Source organism: Neomonachus schauinslandi, chromosome 8 (genome assembly GCF_002201575.2).
Source record: "Neomonachus schauinslandi chromosome 8, ASM220157v2, whole genome shotgun sequence".
Lineage (NCBI taxonomy): Eukaryota > Metazoa > Chordata > Mammalia > Carnivora > Phocidae > Neomonachus > Neomonachus schauinslandi.
The window spans coordinates 111,537,038-111,560,364 of record NC_058410.1 but is presented as its reverse complement, the minus strand read 5'-3'; the positions used below and the strand labels follow the sequence as shown (position 1 = coordinate 111,560,364).

General features: G+C 40.2%; 1 protein-coding gene across 2 annotated transcripts in view; it reads right to left on the bottom strand.

The window, feature by feature from the left end:
* The window catches only part of BTBD9 (BTB domain containing 9), a 423,191-nt gene that overhangs the window by 114,164 nt on the left and 285,700 nt on the right, over positions 1-23,327 (bottom strand). The gene's annotated exons all lie outside the window — the stretch shown is intronic.

Sequence of the window (23,327 nt, the reverse complement as noted above, 5' to 3'; positions counted from 1 at the left end):
TTAACCCTGAAGTATCTTACTATTAGGAACCATGATACCCCATAAAATACAGAATGGATAAATACATTTCAAAATATTACTACAATGGGAAACTACACATTAACTGACATTAATGAACTACAGTTATGTACAAACAGATGAATCGAAAACCATAATGTTGTTTTCCCAATAAAAAAAAATCTTGACTTCCAAAAAACCAAAAACCCAAAAAACAAGAAAAACACACAATGTTGAGGGAAAAAAGCAAGACACAGAAAAACACAGATTATGAGTTCATTTATACAAAGTTTTTAAAAAGGCAGAACTAGAAATATGCTTTGTTTAGGGGATACATACATAAATGTAAAACTAAAAAGGAAATCCAGGGAATGATTATATAAAGTTCAGGATAATGTGTCTGGGAAGAGGGGGCTGAAATCTTGCAGGGACTCCCACCAATGGGTCCAAATATTAACTGGTTTCATTTCCAAGAGGAAATCTTGGGAGGGCTTCAAAAGTACTGGTTTTGTTCTGTTTTTAAGCCAGGTGGTGGGTACACAGGCGCTTGTTTTATTACTATTCTCTAAACTGTATGTACTTGTTACATTCAGTAAATATAATAAATTTGTTTAGAGAAACATGATATACACATAGATTCAGTGTTTTAGAATTCATAAAGCAGGAAGATGATCTAGGAAATGGTACCAATCCCTTTTCAAAATACACTGTTGCCCTCAGCCATGACTTGTTTCCCTTTTTTGTTTGTTTGTTTACTATTCCAGGCATTTCAACACAGAAGGCTTTTCTCTTTGTTCATGAACTGCTATATTTTGAAACACCAGTTCTGTTTTGATTTTGAGTCTCTCTCTCTACTTCAAATCCGTATCAACCTGTTCATTTTTAAAGCCAAGGGCTTCCACAAAATGACAGCTATCTAAAAATGATGTAGATTCTCTAACCATGGAGAAGAGAATAATAAAAGGTAAGGGCCTTTTAAGTCCCTGGGACCTTTTCTGTGCATTTTCCAGTGTTGGGGTTTTAATTTAATTTATTATTCAACCCAAATCTACAATTAGGCCCAGCTACTTATCTTCAAGATTTGCAACTTACTTTATATAATTTTAAAATAGGTTGGAAAAAAAGACAATTTCTCATTAAATATATACTGTACTTTTCAGTATAATATTATATACTCTCTGAAGAGAGTGGGTGAGCAGTACTACCGCCACGCCAAAACATTTCTACCTTGATAATGATGTGAAGTACATAATCTTACATGTATCTTCTACACGATGTATTTATTTTCCAAAGCTGGGCATGCCTGACTTGAGCCCTCATCTTCTACAGCTTCACTAACTGCTTTGCTCTCTGCAGATGAGGAAGCCATCCACAGATAAAAAAGGGAGAAGGGGAAGGAGAAAGGGAGAGAGGACGGATTTCTGGTGACGAATCCCTTGACTACCAAGCTTAACTCCAAACCAACAAGCAAACACACTAGTGAAATAACCTCTAAGGACAGTTTCCTGGCAGAGAAGGAAGGGGCTCAGAAAGAAGTTCCCCAGGACTTGGAAAGACAAGGAAGGACTATATTTGGAGGCTAAGTCATGGTACCTCTATTTCATGGAAAAGGGGGAGTACTGAGTGATTTGGAAGGTGGAACTTAAGGAAGTGGCACAAGGTGCACGGTAAATTGAACTGAGACATAAAATAATACTGTAGATAGGAGCCTAGGCTGCAGTAACAGCCTCCATTCTCCCTTCCACAGTGCACGTTTATTTATATATTTATGTATTTATGTATTTATTTTTTTGTGCACCCCATGTATTCAGTGATGATCAGAAAAGTGGTTCTGCTCACTGTATCAGCCAAGGGCCTGAGTGACAGAGGCTTTGTATTCATATGAATTTCCTCAGTTACAGCAGCAAAGAGAAGAAAGAGAGCTGAGTCCTGGTTCTTAAGACCCGTCCCCCAAAGTAACACACATCACCTCTCTCACGTTCGGGTGACCAAGGCAAGTCACAGGGCCTTGCCTAACTTCAAATGGGGTGGGAAAGTGCAATCCCGTTGTGTGCCCAGGAGAAGAAAGGAGAATGGTTGGTGAACAATATTAACATTTACCACAAACATTAAACCAGGACAAAGGAACATTCAATAGAAAGATAAATCTAGTCCATTCATGTAGGGTCTATAAAATATTTCAATCCATAAACATGCCAAAATTTATTTATCCAGTCTCCCGCTAAGGGACGTTTTGATTGTTACCACTGTTTTCTTTGCAATTACAAACAAAGGAGTCTGTGTACATGGTAAGAGTTTCTTAAAGGAACACATAAGATATTATACATGTATATATGCATGAATTACACTCATGGCTATGAGTTACCTTCAATTTTCCTGGATATTGCCAAATTATTCACCAAAGTAGTTACAAAAATTCACACTCTCAACTCATTGCTCCACATTCTTACCAACTCTTGGTAATGCCAGACAGATGAGTGTGACATGATATCTCAATGTGGTTTTAGTTTTTCATTTTTCTATTTGGTGAAGCTGCACAGTTTTTTTCTTTTTCTCTCCTCTGGAATCATTCACCTTTCTTCTGTAAACTACCGATCTTTACCTTTTGCCTATTTTTCTACCATCTTTTTAATTGATTTGTGGGATGCCAATCTTTTGTTGGTTAATGTTGAGATGAAATATTAATCTTTTAAGATTGGTGCCTTTCCTTTCTTGTTTATAAATTCTTTTTTTTTTTTAAAGATTTTATTTATTTATTTGAGAGAGAGAGAATGAGAGAGAGCACATGAGAGGGGGGAGGGTGAGAGGGAGAAGCAGACTCCCTGCCGAGCAGGGAGCCCGATGCGGGACTCGATCCAGGGACTCCAGGATCATGACCTGAGCCGAAGGCAGTTGCTTAACCAACTGAGCCACCCAGGCGCCCTCTTGTTTATAAATTCTTTCCCACCCTCAATTCCTAAAGATATTGTCCTGTATTTTATTCTAAAAGTTCTCAAATTTTGCTTTTTACATGTGGTTCTTTAATCTATTTAGGATTTATTTTTGGTATACTGTGTGGGACACAGAAAATCTACTTCCATCTTTTATTCTTAAGATGAGCCAATTTCATACTTACCTGGCAGGGGAGATACCATGATCGCGAAGATGAGCCAATTTCACCACCACCATTTAATGAACTCCTGCCCCACTAACTTGTGTTATTTCACTCACACACAAAATTTTTTATAGATATTCATCTTTTTAAGATCTATGCTATGTTTCACTGATTTGCCTAGCCTTGTGCCTTTACCATGCTATAAACTATCAGTTTATAGTAATCTTAAAATCTGATAAGTGAACACCTTTGTTCCCTCACCTTCCCGTTCTTTTCTTTTTTTCTTCCAAATTGTCTTTGATATTCTTGGCCCTTTGGGAAAAATTTTCATTTTATCTACCCTTTCAAATATAGTGGCATAAAAATTTTCATAGTATGTCCTCTTTTTCATCCCAAATATTTGTATTTGTACCTTTTCTTTCTTTTTTGATCAGTCCTATATAGCTTGTCTTGTTTATTAGTGTTTTCAAAGGAGCAACTTTTGATTTTGTTGATTTCTTTTCTTTATTTCCTACTTCACTAAATTCTGCTCTTCTTTTTATTTTTTAATTGTTTATTTACTTTGGGGGGGGAGAGCATGCGCATGCGTGAGTGTGGGAGGGCGGGCAGAGGGAGAGGGAGAGAGACTCTCAAGGAGGCTCCACGCCCAGCACAGAGCCAGACATTGGGCTGGATCCCAGGCCCTGAGATGAAAACCTGAGCGGAAATCAAGAGTCTGACATTTAACCAACTGAGCCACCCAGGTGCCCCTCCCCTTATTATTATTATTTCTTCCTTCAATTCCTTTTAAATTACTCTGCTTTGTTTTCTAACCATCTGAAGTGAAACTCATTAACCTTTCGTCTTTTCATACAGTCAAAACTTATTTATCCACACTTAACCAGTTTATTCACCATTACTGTTTTTTATATCCTCCTTTCTTCTTGGTACAACTTCCTTCTTTCTAAGACACATCCATTAGTATTCAGCAAAGTCTCTGTTTGAAAGTGCATTTTGCCACCACTCTTGAAAAGTAGGTTAATTGATATGGAACTCCTGGTTAAAAGCTGTTTTTCCTTAGCACTTTGATGATATTATTCCATAGTCTCCTGGCTTCTACTGTCAAGTCTGCTAAAGTCTGCTATCCCTCTAACTTGTAATTATTTTTTGCCTACAGTTAATTTTAAGTTTTTTGTTTTTGTTTTTGGTGTTTTGCAATTTTACTAAGTTGTACCTAGAGGTAGATTGAATTTATCCTTCTCAGGACTGAATATGAGCATTTATGGCTTTTATCAAGTCTGGAAAATTTTGGCCATTATTTCTCTGAATACCAATTCTCCCTCCTTTTCTTCTCTTCTTTTTTTCTTCTCGAACTCCTACTGGACCTCCGTTGGAACTTTTCATTCTATCCTCCACGTTTCTTTCTTTTTTTTTTTTTTTAAGATTTTATTTATTTATTTGACAGAGACACAGCGAGAGAGAGAACACAAGCAGGGGGAGTGGGAGAGGGAGAAGCAGGCCTCCCGAGGTTGAGCAGGGAGCCCGATGCGGGGCTCGATCCCAGGACCCTGGGATCACGACCTGAGCCGAAGGCAGACGCTTAACGACTGAGCCACCCAGGCGCCCCATCCTCCATGTTTCTTAACCTTCCTTTCATTTTTCTCTCTGTACCTCTTTTTGAAGCATTCTAGGCAATTTCTTAATTCAAATTACTATTTGTATTTACTCATTCCCTTTAGGTGTGTCTAATCAGCTGTTCAACCTGTCCACTGAGTTACTGAAATTTCACTATTAAACAAAAACTATACAGTATTGAAAAATAAGTGAACTAGGGCTATGTGTATCAACCAGGGTCGGTCCCACAAAGAAAACTGGTTAAGGAAAGAGGAAGTAAGGAAAAACCATGAAATATGATTCTACTTCTGTCGTTTAGTGATACATGCTTGTGTGGTGAGATCAGGAAGGAAACTCAGGGAATGGTGAACACTGAAATTCAGGAAGAGAGGGGGGAAGCCACCAAGGGAGGGGTGCACACAGGGCTGTAGAGGTTTGGGAGTCTTCTCTTCAGTGTAGTGGTTAGCATGCCAGTGCTCCTATTCCCCAAACTTCACATATATGCCCTTTATATTCGTTTGTACATATGGAATTCTGTGGGTTTTTTCAAATTTCACACATTTTAACACTGTTTTTATGAAAACCAGAATGATGGCAAGTCTCTGAAAGGATAAAACCCTTTATGATTATTTTGAATACCGAAACCCTCTGTAGCAACTGCTAGGTTTTTATCAGTCTTTGAGGACTTTTCCTGAGTTCATCAGTCTCCATCTATGCAACCTTACTGCTTCACAATTTTTTCCCCAGATATCTGATTTTTAACTAGTGGTCAATTAGTGTAGCAGCATCAGAGATTATCACAAAATCATTACTGGTATGGTTTCAAGCTCTCTGGAAAACAAGGCTGGGATAAGTGCTAAGAATTCCTTTTCTAGAGACACATTTATAAATGGGTTTATTCGAGAAGACTCAGTCACTAAAATTTTCTCTAAGCACAATTGCCCTAGTAATATTACCCTCTGATTCTCTGGAGCCTTGAGGTGATCTAACATATATGCTACATTGAAGAATTGTGCCTTCTTAACAAGGAATCCTCTATCTATGAGCTGGAGGATAAAATACCACTTTGATCTTGACATAATTATTCATTAATGTTTATTAGTCAAAGTCTGGATCTACGATGTGTGCCCAACACGGACACACACAGACACATCTTAACATAAACACAGAGATGAACCATACCAGTAAAATCGACCCCAAATCCCAAATTTCCTTTTAAGAAATGGCTTTTGCTAGAACTCTACTGGCAACTTGATAAGCAACTGTATATACCTAATAAGGTACAAAATCAAAAGATTACCACTTTTCTTAATTCTCATTCCTATTTTTTGATAATGAGTCAAATTAACAGTATAATGACCAAATCAGACCAACTTATGGAAAGAAGAAAAGTACAGGGACCTAGGCACAAACCCAGCGGGATAATGACCTTTTATAAACAACCAAGATGACCCCATCATTCCAGCACTGTGCCAATTCTTAATATCCAGACCATTATGTTCACCTGATCTCCAATCTCCAATCACCAGAGATTGAGAATGTGAGTGTCGTAAGGTCAGGAGCTTTCCTTTTTCTCACTGCTCTAGTCCCAGCTGCCAAGCAACAGTGCTTAGCAGAGAGTATGTGTTAGGTAAATATTTGCTGAATGAATGAATCAGAGTGAGAAAAAAAAAGGATGCTTACGTAGACTGTAGCACTTTACCTTAATATAGTTCCTTACCAAAAGCTAGAAAACCTAAAAGTTACTGAATAAAGCAGAAAAAAAATGCTTTCTCAGTGAAAGTTTTCTTAGAAAAGTAAAGTATGATTAGTCTCTGGGTCTTGACCTAACCACTCAAAAGAAAACAAATATGCCCAGCACAGAAGAGTGGCTATGTATGCATCGCACGCACCCTCGGCCCTCGCAGCTTCTCCTTTCCTAAAGTGTATCCCATATCCACGAAGCTTGGTCACTCATGGTAGACTAAAACATTTTCTGATGGAGAAACCGCTTTGGGGAGAGGAGGAATGTCTGTAACAGTGTGGCTTTTAAAGAACAGAAAAGCTCTTTTATGCCTGCGGGGAGAGCGCTCTGCTTTAGTTACACTACAGGAGTCCTTCCAGAAGAGGTTTGTCCTAGAAGTCACTGCTGGGCTTACTAACACATAGAGACCACATTTTCCATTTCAGCAGGAAAGAACTCTATTATTAATTCCTCTTCCTAGAAACACAAACCTCAGCCTGCCTAGCTGAAGTGTCTAATAATTACACAATGGTTTGAATAAGTTTTGTGGTCTCTTTTACTGGGAAAATTTAGGGAGTGATTCTGACTGCAAAGCACAGAAGCTGTTTTTCTTCTTCGCTGGGGCCAAGCCACTCCCCATCTGAATGCTCATTACACTCTTTCATATGCGTCTGATAAATTTATTAAAAACGCCATCTGGATGGGACTTGGCTTTGTGCTCTTATTTCCAGTCTTCCAGTTTCCTCTCTCGTCCCCATGGAATTTCTGCCCCAATTTGTGTCACTTTGTTTACAAAACCATACTGCCCAAATCCAGCATCTTGTATCTGTCTCCTTCTGGTTTCCCCTCATCATCCCTCAGCTACATACCTATTACAGTAGCCTGTGCTACGAGCAAAAGGCAAAGAGGAACAGCCTGGGCAGAAATTACTTTTCCCCCCTCCATGCACATAGCAATTCTGCTCAGACAAATTTAATATGCTGCCTCTGAATGCAAAAGTTGCATGTTAACCAAGTGTCTACATTCTGCAAGTGTATGAATATTGGGATGACTCAGACTGTGGGGAACTGCAGAAAAAGTGATCTGAAAACAATTTTACTGTTCTCCGTTCATACGCCAGACCAGGGGTGGCCAACAGCTTGCCAGTAAATTTAATTCAGGAGTAATAAATTTTTTAAAAGGCAGTACTACTTCACTAGGACATGACCTGAGGACCACCTGTGCCAGCTCTATTTAAAGGTAAGACTGACATGTTATTCAACTGTCTCCAGAGATCACCTTTGAGAGGTGGGGGGGAAAACGCACTTGGAGCGGATTTTTAAAAATGAAATAACACTTAGCACTTGCAGAGGACTGTCATCTTCATAAGCCGTACTGGTGTTAGGCTTCATTCAGTGTTTCCCTGGCTGTTTTTACTATCAACTGCTTTCTTTCCTTTTTTTTTCTTTTTAAGATTTTATTTATTTATCTGACAGAGAGAGAGATAGTGAGAGCAGTAACACAAGCAGGGGAGTGGGAGAGGGAGAAGCAAGCTTCTCGCTGAGCGGGGAGCCCGATGTGGGGCTCGGATCCCAGGACCCTGGGATCATGACCTGAGCCGAAAAATCATCTGAGCCACCCAGGCGCTCCATTACCTACTGTTTTCTAATAGCACACTAGTTCATGCAGCAAACAAACGCTTAATAGTCTTGGAGTAGATTCTTCTCCATTGCCAAGATTTTCACAAAGAATTTCTTTCAAAAAGCCTACTAACAGAAAAAAAAAGCCTACTAAGGCTATTAAAGGCTATTAGTTTAAGATCACAGCCAGATATTCCCCTACATAACTATACTTTTTTTTTTTTTTTTTTTTTTTTTTTTTTAGAGAGACAGACTGTATGGAGTGAGCAGGGGGGCAGGGAGGGGAACAGGGAGAGGGAGAGAGAGAATCTTAAGCAGGCTCCATGCCCAGAATAGAGGCTGATCTCAGGATCCTGAGATCATGACCTGAGCCAAAAATCAAGAGTCAGACCTTAGCAGACTGAGCCAGGCACCCCTGAGCTATACTTTCTTTTTTTTTTTTTTTTAAAGGGGACTAAACGGGGACTCACCCTAGGCGCCTATCCCCAGGCCTACATAGGAACTTACTGCTGACCATGCAAACTTCCAACCAAACTGTAATCCAACCTTCGGTCAAGTTATACAAAGGAAAAAATACCCACAGCTGTTATGTCTTAACAGCTGTAAAAGAACAATAGCTAATTAGAGCATAAGCCCATCATTCTTGGAAACTATCAGAAAGCTACCAAAATGTATTCTACAACACTGGCGCTAAGTTACATTAATTCCTAGTTTTATCTATTGGGTTAAAAAAAATCACTTTTCAATCATGTTATATCACATTGCTGAAGAAAAACCACTGACTATGTGGGACGTGCAACTTTTAAACTCCTTCCCCAAATTTTCCCCCAGTTCCCATCTCCGTGAGACGGCCGCTTCCTAACACAGTTCCAAAGGATTCAGATGGGAGTACCTCTCTGCACCCACAGGGGGAGCCCGTGGGAAGAAAGCAGACCATGCCTTTTGAACACTGTGCTACCCCCCACAATTCCTCCATGCCTCCCTCCATGCCTCTTTTCCTTCTCTTTGCATTTCACTCTCATCTGTTTTAGGTAGTATGAATTTCCGTGCTCTCGTCATTCCTGTTCTGGCTCCACTTCTGAGACTATCAAGGTTGCCCAAATCACGCCATCTCCTGAGACTGCATGGGCTTTGACAGTCCTGCTGGACTCCATCCAGCCCGTAACACTTTCCCAAACTTCAAATGCGCCACCCCCTGGCCCCTTCCCCAAACATATGCAAACTTTATAAGGCCCTGGCTCCAAACCCTTTAGAGGGAACGGCAGCTTTCCAGAAGATGAAGGGGAGAAATCAGAGGTGGTTATCCCCAGGGCTAAGGTGAGGTGGGTGGGGCCACTGGATCTCAAAGGCACAAGGTTCACTGGGATCAGTGAATTCTCTCCTCACACCAGGGCCTTTGAAGGAAAGCATGGTACAGAACTAACTGTTTAAGAGGTTCACTCTCTTATGTGTGGCTCAAATGCTGGAGGTTCTTAGCTGTGAAAATCTTCAATTCCAAAAGACCTTAAAGAATCAAGCATTAGATGTTTAAGAGCAGTAACCACTGCAGTGTATCAAAGAGGAATTCACTCTGTAGGTGAGGCCTTGAAATTTAGGACAAAGGCATTTCCAGGTATAAGAAAAAAGATATCCCAAACATCCAACTATGTGTTTGAATAATAGGCAATATCTCATTGGGGCGATTTTTTTCTTTTCTCTGGACATAATCTATCAGAGACAGGGACTATATCTGCCCCCTACATCGGGAGAAGTTACTCAAGCTGATATGGGGGGATGGGAGGGGAGGGAAGAGGGGGTTAGGGGTGGGTGGGTGGTGGGATACCTAACATACAAAGAGTCACTGAAACTGGTTTTGTGATTTTTGGAAACTCAAAAAAATTTTACAAAGTTATATGTAAAAGGTGTTTTTTTCTCTGAGTAGTCTAAGTTTTACATGGATTTATTTTTCCTCATGTCCTAAAAGATGTTGAAATCAACAGAATTATTTTTGTTCCATGCCACTGGTTGAAAGGTCTTATCAAGTCTTAAGGATTTTATGACTCAAGAGCCGAGAAATACTATAGATTGGGGGAGTGTTCCTCATTCACGCTGGGCATAGAATAAAGGATATGCAAAAGGTTGTTTCAAAGCCCCACAAAAGAAGTAGCAGTTTGCTCAATACTTTTTTGTAAGGAAGCTTTTTTTTTTTTTTAAACTATTCCTTTAATAAAGCAGTAACTTTCCTTTTTATTATAAGCTGAAGGATGCATCTGGTTCAAACTTCAACAATTTACAGTCAATGATTCTGGGATCATGGATAACTCTTGAGTCTTAAGCTCTTGAATGATATTTCTTTAAAATGCATCAATAACTATAAAATTTGAGTTTTTACTAAAAGTAGCTTTGGTAGTGAGGTGTCCCAAACCTGATGTGGAGCCCTGTACATTGTACAGAAAATGTCCTGATCGGCTCTGTGACAAGTATGCAATTCTGCTTTGGCAGAATTTTCCTGCCACACCTTTTGGAGGCAGAGAGAAAAAGACTGTAGGGAATGCCAACTTCTCACATGTGTTAGCTCCCACAAACCATCCTGGAATGAGTTGTGTGAGAAGAATCTCTGAGAATCTCAAGGGAGCAAGACTGGAATTGAGAAGAAACAGATGGGTAAAGGTAAGTCTCAACTTCTGAATATTGGGCTCTCAGAATTGAGACTCTTTAATCAAACAACACAGGACGCCGAGGGGAAAACCTTGCCTCCTGGGCACTGTCCCAGTTTTAGCCTGAGGGACCAGCCCAGGGCTGTGGGGAGGCTGAGCAGTCTGCCGTGGGGGAGTGGAGGTGATGCCTCCAAGGCTGAACTTGGGGTCCCTGAGAGAATCCGGCTGCCCGGCTTCAAAGACTGACAATCAGAGTCTTCCAGGTGACCTGGGCCAACTCTATTCATACCTGTAAGTAAAGTAGTTACCAGACAAAAAAGCCTCAGCAAAACATACAATGTATACTACCTTCTGGAGGCCAAAGCTAATCTAGATTGAGGAAACAGAATCGTGCTATATTTTCCAGTAGACTTACAGTGTATGATCAAAAAAATTCTTGTCTAAAATAGAATAAAAAGTAATTTAAAAAGAGCCTTTTGCTAGTATTTTTGATTATTTTTTTAATGGTTTACACTTAGTACTTTGGGAAATGAAAAAATGGGTGCAAGTATTTTTAAATAAACTTTATTAGGAATATTGTCAAACCTGCCTATTAAGCAGCATCTGATGTCTGAGTTCTAGCTCTCTTCATACCATATCTACACACCTGAAGCCTGAGAGAGGAAATGGCTGCCCTCCCCTGCCCGCCTTCAGCTCTGGCAGCCATGGGCCAGGCCATGCACCGCGATGCAGGCACCCGAAGAACCACCCTCAGCTCAGTAAATGGCTTCTTAGGCAATCTTGCAGAGGGCATTCAACTGCCCTGGGACGAGGTTTCTTCACTTAGAATAATCCCTTCTTCTCTCTACCTTATGGATACTGACCGAATAAATTAGATGCTTACAAAAGCACCTTGAGGGCGCCTGGGTGGCTCAGTTGGTTAAGCGACTGCCTTCGGCTCAGGTCATGATCCTGGAGTCCCTGGATCGAGTCCCGCATCGGGCTCCCTGCTCAGCAGGGAGTCTGCTTCTCCCTCTGACCCTCCCCCCTCTCATGTGCTCTCTGTCTCATTCTCTCTGTCAAATAAATAAATAAAATCTTTAAAAACAAACAAACAAACAAAAAAAAACAAAAGCACCTTGAGATTTTCAGAGATGCACACAGCCCAGGATTGGCACTTCCTTAACCATGAAAGCGCCAGGTTTTTGCCCATGTGGAATGGGTCGATGGGACCAGCGTTTCGGAAATCTGGGTATCACACAAGAGGGGATACTTTTATTCCCACGAGCCACTCTATAATTGTAAAAGAACAGGGGGCAAGGGAAGAAAGGACCAATAACAATTCTACTGACCTGCAAAAACTATTAGCGCCAGCTGGCAGTTTCAGAATAACCACAAAAGCAGGTCCTTCCGGTCGATATTTGCTGGGAACAGCACTTTCTGACCTACTGAATCAGATCAAGATCATCTGAGTCATTAGACCAAAGAAACCTCTGTGTGCTAACGGTACAGTGACTAGGGGTCTCTTGTCATTAAACGAAGGGGTCTGCCTGCAGCCTGCCTTCTAGGAGAGTCACTGCTTTGAGGTTTCATGAGCTGTCACAATGGAGTGAGCAAATCAAAACCCACTAAAGATACCGCAGACACAAATGGGCTTATAATTTGTCAGTGAGGCGGATGGTGGTGAAAGCCATGTGGCTGCCCCACTTTTCTTGGGGAAGGCAGGAGGGGAACGAGGCGAGAGGGGAGGAAGAGGGAGAGGAAGGCTTCCCTACAGTATTTAGATGGCCTTCAAATGTTCATAATTTCCTTAGGGTGTGCTCGTTGCCAGGTTGACAGATGTTGCTGGAAAACCTGTACTATTCTGAAGAAAGGCTAACCTTTCAAGAGTGGGAGTGGGGGAGGGAGGCAGCCCACACATTCAGTGAAGAGATGACATTAAACCGGACAGCGAGCTACCCTGAGCACGCTGGATCTTTGAAAGGCTGTGTGATAACACTGCCAAAGAGAACTGTCCTGGGAGAAATCTCATTTCACCATGGCTTTCCCTGCCATGAGTTTAAATTAGTTTTTAAAACTAAGTATTAGACTGCCCTAGACAAGTAACTGATTATTAATTATTGCTTTTTTAAACTGCCATGACTCTGAGGGATAACATTCCCCTAAGGGAAGTCATGGATCCACCATCTTATACTCTCTCCTAAGCGTTTGTCCACTTTCTTTTTCATTCTTTCTTCCTGGCTGTACTTCATGCATGAAGAGAAATGTGTTCTTCAAAGCAAACTGCCAATGATCTTAACACAGACTTCCCAACTGGGTGCAAACTAACATGCTTCTTCTGCTTGCTTGGCTCTTGACATTTCCTAAAGAGAGCCGCCCAACAGAAGATCAAGTCTGCTGAGCATTAATTTATGGGGACAAAATGGTACTTTTGCAAAGCCCTAATCCTGACCACCAGATAAGAGGAAGAAAGCACGTGAGGGCTTGCCTGTTTAAGATCCTGAGTCCATCCTTTGGTGCAGTGGAATCAGCATTTGAAGTGGGCAGAGCCAGGGCTGGGAAGGAGAGGGGAAAGCCGAGCAGGGTAAGTAAGACCTCTCCTTTCCAACACACATTGCCTGTGTCCTCTTTCTGAGGAGGGCTGAGGCTTCTTTTTATCTCCAACATGGTTTTCTTGCATCCCCAACTCTGAACCTCTCGCTCAAAAATCCACACGCTCTTGCTCATTAATGTGGCCATTAGTCATTTCTTCCTGTGCCCTTGGCTACACCCAGTGTTTTTTTCTCAGCTCTGATTAAGGAGCAAGTCACCTAATGTCTTCTCATGGAAGGCAGATTAACCAACCTATCCATTTAAAGATTAACAGTAATGTGCCATAAGGAAAATTATACCTCTAGCAGGAAAATCTGCAATTGGGGAACCATTTTACAGGATCACATTCATTTATATCAATTATCTTGTTTATCAAAGACAATGAAAACCAAACTGGTAGTAAAAAGGTACAGAGTGCACTGTGAGGAATAATTAGGTCTTACCCTTCCGGAGGCTGATAGCCATTTACCACTTCACTTTGGGAGGTGATGTTTACAGTGTCTTTTTTATAACTCTCTTCACATTAACTTTCAAATGTCAAAAGCAGGCAGTTAATTGTTTATTATACAAAATGTCCCAAATGTAAAATACTGAGGCATAAAATTATTATAACTGATCTACCGAAAGAAATCCTGCCTTTTAGATTTTCTAGCTTGTTTGTCAGTCTCTGGATCTCAGCTTAACTGCCATTATATGGACTGCGTGTGCCCGGTAGCTGCTGACAAATAATGTTCTCTGCGTGCCCTGTGTCCTCAGCCAAATGAGAAATAAAAATAACATGATACGAGAATTACTATTATGGTTTAAAGTGATATGTAGTAGGAAGAATGGGAGATGTCGGAATTGTGAAGTCACGTGTTCTGATTTCATTCCGGCTGAGAGTGAGATTCAGAGACTCATGATGCAGTTATCGAAGTGGCTTGAGCTCACAAGAGTGGGTATGCAACTGCCCATGTTCTCTAAAGCCACTGGGCATGGACACCAACACTCTGTGTCTGCCCCAGAAGTTCTCCATCACGGAATATGCACCAGCATGAGAATTTCTTCTGTATCTCCTGCTAAATTTGCAGAGACTGAATCCCCTCCCTCTGCTACCCAAATTCCAATCCTGCCCAAACCACCCCTTCTGCTAATCTCTTTTGTCTTTAGGCTGAAAGAACCCATTTTTTTTGGGCACCTGGGTGGCTTAGTTGGTTAAGCGACTGCCTTCGGCTCAGGTCATGATCCTGGAGTCCCGGGATCGAGTCCCGCATCGGGCTCCAGTCCCGCATCGGGCTCCAGTCCCGCATCGGGCTCCCTGCTCAGCAGGGGGTCTGCTTCTCCCTCTGCCCTCTTCCTTCTCGTGCTCTCTGTCTATCATTCTCTCTGTCTCAAATAAACAAATAAAATCTTTAAAAAAAAAAAAAAAGAACCTATTTTTTTTTTCTCTAGAGCCATAAGAATCAGATGGGAAGGAGAAGAGGAAAGAAGGGAGGAAGGAGAAGAGGAAAGAAGGGAGGAAGAAGGAATAAAATAAAGCAGTGTATTTCTATGGTGAAGGAAAAGAGAGTCCAGTAAATCAGTTGGGATTAGGGTGGAAGTGAAGCCAGTAAATCTCCTTTATAATCTATTAGGTACAATTTATACAACAAAATTTTTGTGGCTAAGATTTAGTAAAATGGATGAATGGATGAAAATAGTTATTAGCTGACCCTGGAACTCCTGTTTACAGTCATCCATGCACACGATGGAAAACACACCATTTTGCACCCATAGTAGGTTAAACTTGAGGCTGTACTACCTGTGAGGTTGTGACTACCTGTGAATTTGTTTGGCTAATCCACACAACCAGGGAAACACTGGTAAGAAACCCATAGCTACTACAGCTCATCAAATCGTCAAAGTTATAGTTAGAAAAGAACCTTGAGAACCACTCAGTTCAAGGAATAAATAATTTATATCTTATTACATATTGATCCAGAAAACAGAAAAAGAGGTAAAGCTGCTCAAGTCATTTTAATATAACTTTGGTTGTAAAATGACTTAGAGACGGATCAAGATAAGAAATTTATAGGCCCATTTTATTTAAGAAAATAGGTGTAGGGGTGCCTGGCTGGCTCAGTTGGAAGGGCATGTGACTCTTGATCTCAGGGTTGTGAGTTTGAGTCCCATGGTGGATGTAGAGATTACTTAAACAAAGAAACAAACTAAAAAAAAAAAAAAAAAGAAAATAGGTATAAACATTTTAAAATAAATATTAGCCAATACCAAATCCAATAATTAGAAAATACATCATGTCCAAGCAGCAGTTATCTTAGGAATGTCAAGTATGGGTCATCATCAGAGCATCTATCATTTCAGTGGATTAAAGAAAAAATTCTCTGAGTGATTTTGAGCAAAGGGGTGTTCCAATAGGATTACTTTGGCTGAAGTGTGAGAGCAAAGAGAAGAACAAGAGAGGACGCTGGCAGAGACAAGCACAGACAGATTATGCAACAGTCAGGGAGATGGTGGTGGCTTGCACCAGGGTGGTAGCAGAGTGGCAGTGGCAAGAAACTCACTAGCAATGAGAGAAACGCAAGTGGAACAACAATGGGAGACTACCTCATGACCATCCAAAGGGCAAAGAGTAGAAGAGCGACCTTGCCGGGGAGTAAGGTGGGGAGGAAAAGTGCTCTCGTGCACTCCTGCTGGTGGGAATGTGAACTGGCAGCAGCCAAGCAGGAAGGCAGTCTGCAGGATGGAGCAAATTAAAGACGTGTGCTTTAGTGCTCCGGGATCATACTCTTGATTACAGGTCCCAGAGAAATCCTCTTGCAGGTGCAAAGGGGATAGATAAAAGGACATTCATCACATCAGTGTTGTTTTTGAAAGCAGGAATCTGGAGGCAGCCTACGTGTCCATCACAAGGGGAATGAATGAATGAAATAGGTGAGATAGTAACAGCACCTGCCTTACAAGACTATGGTGAGGATTAGATGATTTTATGTAAGAGCTTGGAATAGCATCTGGCAAATAGTAAGGACTATATAAATTTGTTGATATGTTTATAATTATGATGATGGAATACTAAGTCACACTGAGAAGCAATGATGTATAGGTCTCAAAAACATAATATTGCTTGAGAAAAGTATGAAAAAGAGTAAGATTTATAGCATAAAGACATTTTTGAAAATTAAAACACATATACAAAACCTGCGAACATTATAGATTTTATAAATATATGTGCATATTAAGGATATAACCAGACACACTAGGGATGATGTCATAGAGGAGAACAGAAGCAGGGTTCAAAGCAAAGAGGAAACATACATAAAATAGAAGGCCTTGCTTGGATCACTAAGGATGATGTATTAATGATCTGAGGTGTATGATGAACACAATTATCTACACCCAAAGGATGCTTATTTAAAAACAAAACAAAGCAAAAAACAAATAGATCATTAGGTTAGTTCTTTCATTTTATAGCTGAGAACTCTGAGCCTCAGATAGTGTCTTATTTCTTACATAGCAAATTGACAGCAGAGTGGGAACCGGAATCTGGGCTAGTCTTCTGGTCCTCAGAATGCAACATGTCACTCTGCCCATCCATCTGTTCAGTAAACAGTTACTGAGTATTGGGATTCCACAGGCTGGGAATATAGCAGTGAACAAAACAGACACAGTCCCTTCTATTATCAAACTATGTGAATAAAATGTATAGTTACAAATGAGACTATGAATTTTTGAAGGGAAAAAAAAAGTCCGGATCTATTAGCATCATACAAAGAACTTTACCTAAACTGGGGGTAGGAGGTCAGGCAAAATTTTTCTTTGGAAGTGACACTAAAGCTAAAATTTCAAGGATCAATAGGAGGTTACCTAGATACAAGGGGATGGGGTGTAATGAGGTAAGGGTAAGGGACATTCCAGAGAACGGCAAGTGCAAAGGCCCCGCGGTCAGAGGATGCACTGGGCCTTCTGGGAATGGAAAGAAGGCTTGTGGCCTGAATAGCAGAAGATGAGATGGAAACTGGCACCCGACGAAGCGAGTACACAGGCAGCAGACTACGCAGGCCATAGTGAAGACTGTGAATTTTCTCTTAAGAGCAATGGAAAGGCTCTGAGTGGTTCTGAGCAAAGTAGAGTTCCATAGGAGTGTGGAGAACAATGGGAAGGACTGGAGGGGGTGCGGGACCCCGCTGAGAGGACAGGCATGCCAGCGGTGCAGGAGAGACGCTGGTGGCTTGCACGAGGGTGGCAGCGGCGGCAAGAAGGGAATGCATGTGACATTTGGAGCCCAGGATTGGTAGAAGTCCTTTCTCTCATATAAAAATACCTCTGATGATATATATTTTAGTGTGCTTCCACAGCTCACTGAGGTTTTACTGGGGTGTGCTTCCAATTTTTTATAACCAGTAAGTACGGAACATTCATCAAAGGATCACTGGAAACAAGTATGATAATGCTCCCGGGGCAACTGGTTCCTCAGTGTTGGGCAAGAAGGAAGGAAATGGGGCTCTAAGCCCTTTCCTAAACTGTCGTTTGCCACCAAGACCGTTTCTCTGTCACCCCGCTTCTCCGGCCATTAGTAGGATGGTGGCGCGGGGTCAGGACGGGGCGCAGGGTCCACCTCCCACAGCCACGGGAGCTGCCTGCGGTGCCGATGGTTCCGAACTCAGAACTCCATCAATTCGTATTTAATATTTTACAGAATCATTTCCTGAAGGCTCTAATTGGAACATCTAACACCTTCTGCACTTGTTATATCTCACTTGAGTCCCTTGATTTTACACTCCATTTTATTGCCATTTTAGTTGATTTCATCACAGCTTCATGGAAAGCAACTTCACCAACGACCATTTCCTGTCATTAGGAGGGCAGAATTGAAGTAATCCCCTGCTTCAGTACGAGGTGGTTTTTATGATAATTTTACCACAGGTAATGTTGTGATTTCCAGTACATTTCTCTCCTGTAGCACAGTACCAGTTCCTGTCTTTAAAAAGATAAGTATCAAATGCAGCTATAAAAGAAACATACCCATCTTCACAATATTAACGAGCCAATAAATTCAAAAAGATCGCTGCGTCCTGGACTGGTTCACCTACCAGGCACCCGCTATCATACAATCTCTTAATTTTACTCAAATCAGTGACACACCCAAGCCCTGTTACATTGAATTATGAGGCAGGAAAAGGCCGTCAGGTTTAGAGGCCTCCTCCCAAAACATCTTACACAGCAGCCTGCTCTTACAGCCTCCAAATCCCAACGATTTCATTTGATTCATAAAAGCACAGCCCTCGCGTTGCTATTTTAATAAATAAGGAATACTGAAAGGTCCCAAAGGCTATTGGAATCTTTCCTCCCAGTTCCCTCTTCTCATTTTCAAACATCTTCTTTGAGATATAATTGACACACAATAAATTTCACGTATTTGGAATGTACAATTTGATGAGTTGAACATATGTACTCATGCATGAAACTATTAGCATAATCGGGATAATAAACCTTTCCATCATCCTCTAAAGTTTCCTCATGCCCCTCTGTAATTCCTCCCCCATCCCCAGAGAACTTGATTGCTTTCCGTTACTATATGTGACTTTGCATGATCTAGAATTGTTTCTAAGTGGAATCATATAGTACATACTCTTTTTTTGTTTGGTATCTTTCATCTAGATTATCAAGGACTCTTGAATTACTCAACAGAATCATCAGGTGAATCACTATACTTCATCAAGAAATTCCCCCACTTAACCCAGAAACAGGGATTTACCTTAATTTCATGGGCTCTATTTGGGAGCACTCGTGCTGGCCCTGCCCACTCTGCCTTGTCTCTCACTCAGGATAGGCAATGTGGAAATAGCTTTCTTGGAAAAAGAAACATTAATTCTTTTTCTGATTATAAGAGTAACACATATTCCCTGAACAAAATATGTAAATGCAGAAAATTAAAAAAAATTAAAATTACCTATAACCTCACCATTCAGAAAAACTGTTAACATTTTTTTTTTTTTTTAAGATTTTATTTACTGACAGAGAGAGAGAGAGACATAGAGCGAGAGGGAACACAAGCAGGGGGAGTGGGAGAGGGAGAAGCAGGCTTCCCGCGGAGCAGGGAGCCAGATGCGGGGCTCGATCCCAGGACCCTGGGATCATGACCTGAGCCGAAGGCAGATGCTTAACGACTGAGCCACCCAGGCGCCCCTGTTAACATTTTGATGTTCTTCCTTACTATCTTTTAATGAACTGTTATAGACTGAATTGTGTGTCTCCCCCACCAAGTTCATATGTTGAAGTGGTAACCCCCAATAACCTAGAATACGACTGAATTTGGAGATAAGGCCTTTAAAGAGATAATTAAGTTTAAATGAGGTCATAAGGATGGGGCCCTAAGCCAATAGGACCAATGTCCTTATAGGAAGGGGAGGAGACACTGGGGATGCGAGTGCATGTTGAAAAAGCTATTTGAGGACACAATGAGAAGACAAGTACCTGCAGGCCAAGGAGAGAGGCCTCAGGGGAAACCTAACCTGCTGACACCTTGATCTTGGACTTCCAACCTCTACAACTCTGAGAAAGTAAATTTCTGTTATTTAAGCTTCTCACTCTGTGTTTTGTTTTTTTTAATGGCAGCCCTAGCATATTAATACATGCACATATAAAAATACATATATTATCTTTAATTTTAAAATACTGGCATCAATCTGGTTATAAAGATGGTATTCTACTTCTATTTTACATTACATTATGAGCATTTCTCTATGTTATAAATGGTTACACAGAAATTTTGATGTGTGGGGGTGCCTGGGTGGCTCAGTTGTTAAGCATCTGCCTTCGGCTCAGGTCATGATCCCAGGGTCCTGGGATCGAGCCCCGCATCGGGCTCCCTGCTCGTGGGAAGCCTGCTTCTCCCTCTCCCACTCCCCCTGCTTGTGTTCCCTCTCTTGCTGTGTCTCTCTCTGTCAAATAAATAAAATCTTAAAAAAAAAAAAAAGAAAGAGATTTTGATGTGTGAATGTGCCAGAATTTATTTCACTATGCCCCTATTGTTGGACATTCATAGTCCTTCCCCTTTTTTGGTTATCATGAATAACACTGCATTGTACATTCATGTAAAAGAAATGCTGTACCTGAATATCTCCTTAGGATAAATTACTAAAGGTAGAAGTAGTAGATCAAAGGGTATTTTTAAGATGCTTCATTTATTGCCAAACTGCCTCCTAGAAAACTTATACATTTCTCAGCAGTATGTGAAACTGCCCATTTTGTGACAGCCTCACCCAAACTAAGTATTTTCATTTAAAACATCTTTGCCAACAAGACTTTAAAATGAAACTTGACAAGCTGATTTTCAAGTTCATTGGCAAAGAAAATCTGAAAGAATAGCCTAGAAAATTTAGAAAAAGAATACCTGTGAATGCGGATTTGCAATACTAGGCAGCAAAATAGATTATACAGCTGTAGTTATTTAAATGATGTGTCACAGAATCTGGAATAGATAGGGAGATCCATGATACTTGCTATTTTAAAATCAACGAGGGAAAGCATGAAATAATCAATAAAAGATTTCAGAACAACTGGTCACATATTTTAGAAATAAAATATGTGGTCCCTCAGACCAAACAGAATAAAATTTTTAAAAATAAAATAAAATAAAATAAAATAAAATAAAATAAAATAAAAGGATTAAAGAGCTAAATAGTAAAAACACACACACAACAGTAAGAAAATGACAACCAGACACTGACAACTACAGAGAGGCATATTTTTGTATTTTGGGCTGAGGAGGGAGTTTTGAAGCAAGTCACAAAATCCAGAAGCAAGAAAAGAAATGACTGAGAGGTATGACTAAATCAAAATAAGGGACACCTGGGTGGTTCAGTTGGTTAAGTGTCTGCCTTCGGCTCAGGTCATGATCCCAGGGTCCTGGGTTCGAGCCCCGCATCGGGCTCCGTGCTCCTCAGGGAGCCTGCTTCTCCCTCTCCCTCTGCCCCTCCCCCTGCTTATGTTCTCTCTCTCTCTGTCAAATAAATAAACAAAATCTTAAAAAAAAATAAATCAAAATAAAAAACTTCTCACAATAAGAATATCATAAAGTTATAAAGTAGCAGGGTGGGAGAAGATATTTGCAACATGTATAAAAGACAAAGGATGAATATCCATAATCTACAAATTAATAATAAAAACCACAAGCAATCAAAAAAGAAGCTGAAAAAGAATACGAAGATGTAATTGATAAAAAAAGTAGAAATGGCCAATAAACATAAAAAGATACTCAAGTTTAGCAATAACTAGGCTAATGCACGTTAAAACGGATATATTTTATTTCACCATATATATTTCTGTTTTTTTGCTGAGAAAGATTGTTGTATCACTCGTGTAAATGAAAAATTTTAAATTAAAAATATTTGCCAATAAAAGAGGCCAAAAAATTGTATCTTGTTTTAATTTGCATTTCTTTGATTATCAGTAAGGCTATACTCTTTCAAGTTTATTGACAACTATGTTTTTTTCTTGCCTTTTTAATAAATTGCTGTTCGTGCACATTACCTGTTGGGAATTCATATTTTTTCTTACTTAATGAAAGCACTTCCTACAATATTAAAGACAATTACTCATCGTCATGAATGTTGCAATTATTTTTTCCCAGTTTGTCAAACACCTTTGAACTCTATTTATGGTTTCTGCCTTTGCTTTTACCCTGAGGAAGTAGCTCCTCACCTTGAGCTCAGATGAATTCTTATTAACAGTTCTCTATGGTTCTTTTGGAGTAATAATTTGTAAAATCTGACTCTTACTAGGAAACTATTTTGGTATATTGTATATGGAAAAAACCTTAGGTAAGTGTTTTCAATTACCAACTGTTGCAGCATTTGCTATATTACCTTCTTTCTCAACTGCCGGGAAATGGCATTTTTATCATGCATTACAGTCTTATATACGCTAAGATCTAATTCAGAGTTTGCTTAATTTATCTACCAGTTTATTCTTACATTTAATGTCATACTACTTCAGTATGTAGTACAGATTTTAATACCTGGTAATACTAGACCTCTCATTTCATTTTTTTCTCCCATCTTTGGCAGGGGGCGGGGAGGGATTTCCATTTATTTATTCTCTTGGAATTTTATTTTTTTTTAAATTTTAAAATTAAAAAAATTTTTTTTAAAGATTTTTTATTTATTTGACAGAGAGAAAGACAGCCAGAGAGGGAACACAAGCAGGGGGAGTGGGAGAGGGAGAAGCAGGCTTCCCGCTGAGCAGGGAGCCTGATATGGGAATCGATCCCAGGACCCTGGGATCATGACCTGAGCCGAAGGCAGACGCTTAACGACTGAGCCACCCAGGCGCCCCTCTTGGAATTTTTTTTAAACTCAAAGTTGTCTTTTTTTTGAAACACAATTGGGATTCTGAATAGTCCTTCATTAAACTGATAGATTAAGATGGAAAGAACCAATATCTTTACTACTTCAAGGTTTTCCATCCAGAAATACGTCTTTCCAGTGTTTCTTAAAGATTTATAGTTTCTTCAATTAGATCCTGTAGATTTATTAACTTTATTCCTTAGTAGGTATTTGTTGTTTGTGACAGGAAAAAAAAAAAGTTTAAAAATTCTGGCAGATCTCCCTGGCATGCTCACCTTATAATCTACACTTTATGAGTGCACATCATCCTTCTGCCTCCCACCTTTGTTCCTGACCCTTATCCCATCTCTAATAGCATTAGAAGGGTTCAGAGATGGGTGATCCTTGGTCATATGGCTAGGGATGGACTAATTTAAGGGAGAAGTATGGCTCATGGATTGTTACTAGGTGTTGGCAGTTTTTATTGCAATTATGAATGGAATTTTCCCTCCATTATACTTTCTAACTGGTTATTGGGGTTTTTTTGAGAACATCTGATTTGTATATATTACTGTATCCAGCTATATTCCTCACAGTTCTTATCAGTTCTAGTAATTTTTCATTTCACTTCCCTGGGTATCTTATCATATCACATCTGCAAATAATGATATTTGGTTCCTTTTCCTCAATATTTATCACACCTATTTCTTCTTCTTCCCCTCTGCCCCTCACCAGAGCTTCCAGAGCAATGCAAAATAGCAGTGGTCATCAGGGCCACCTTCATGGGAATGC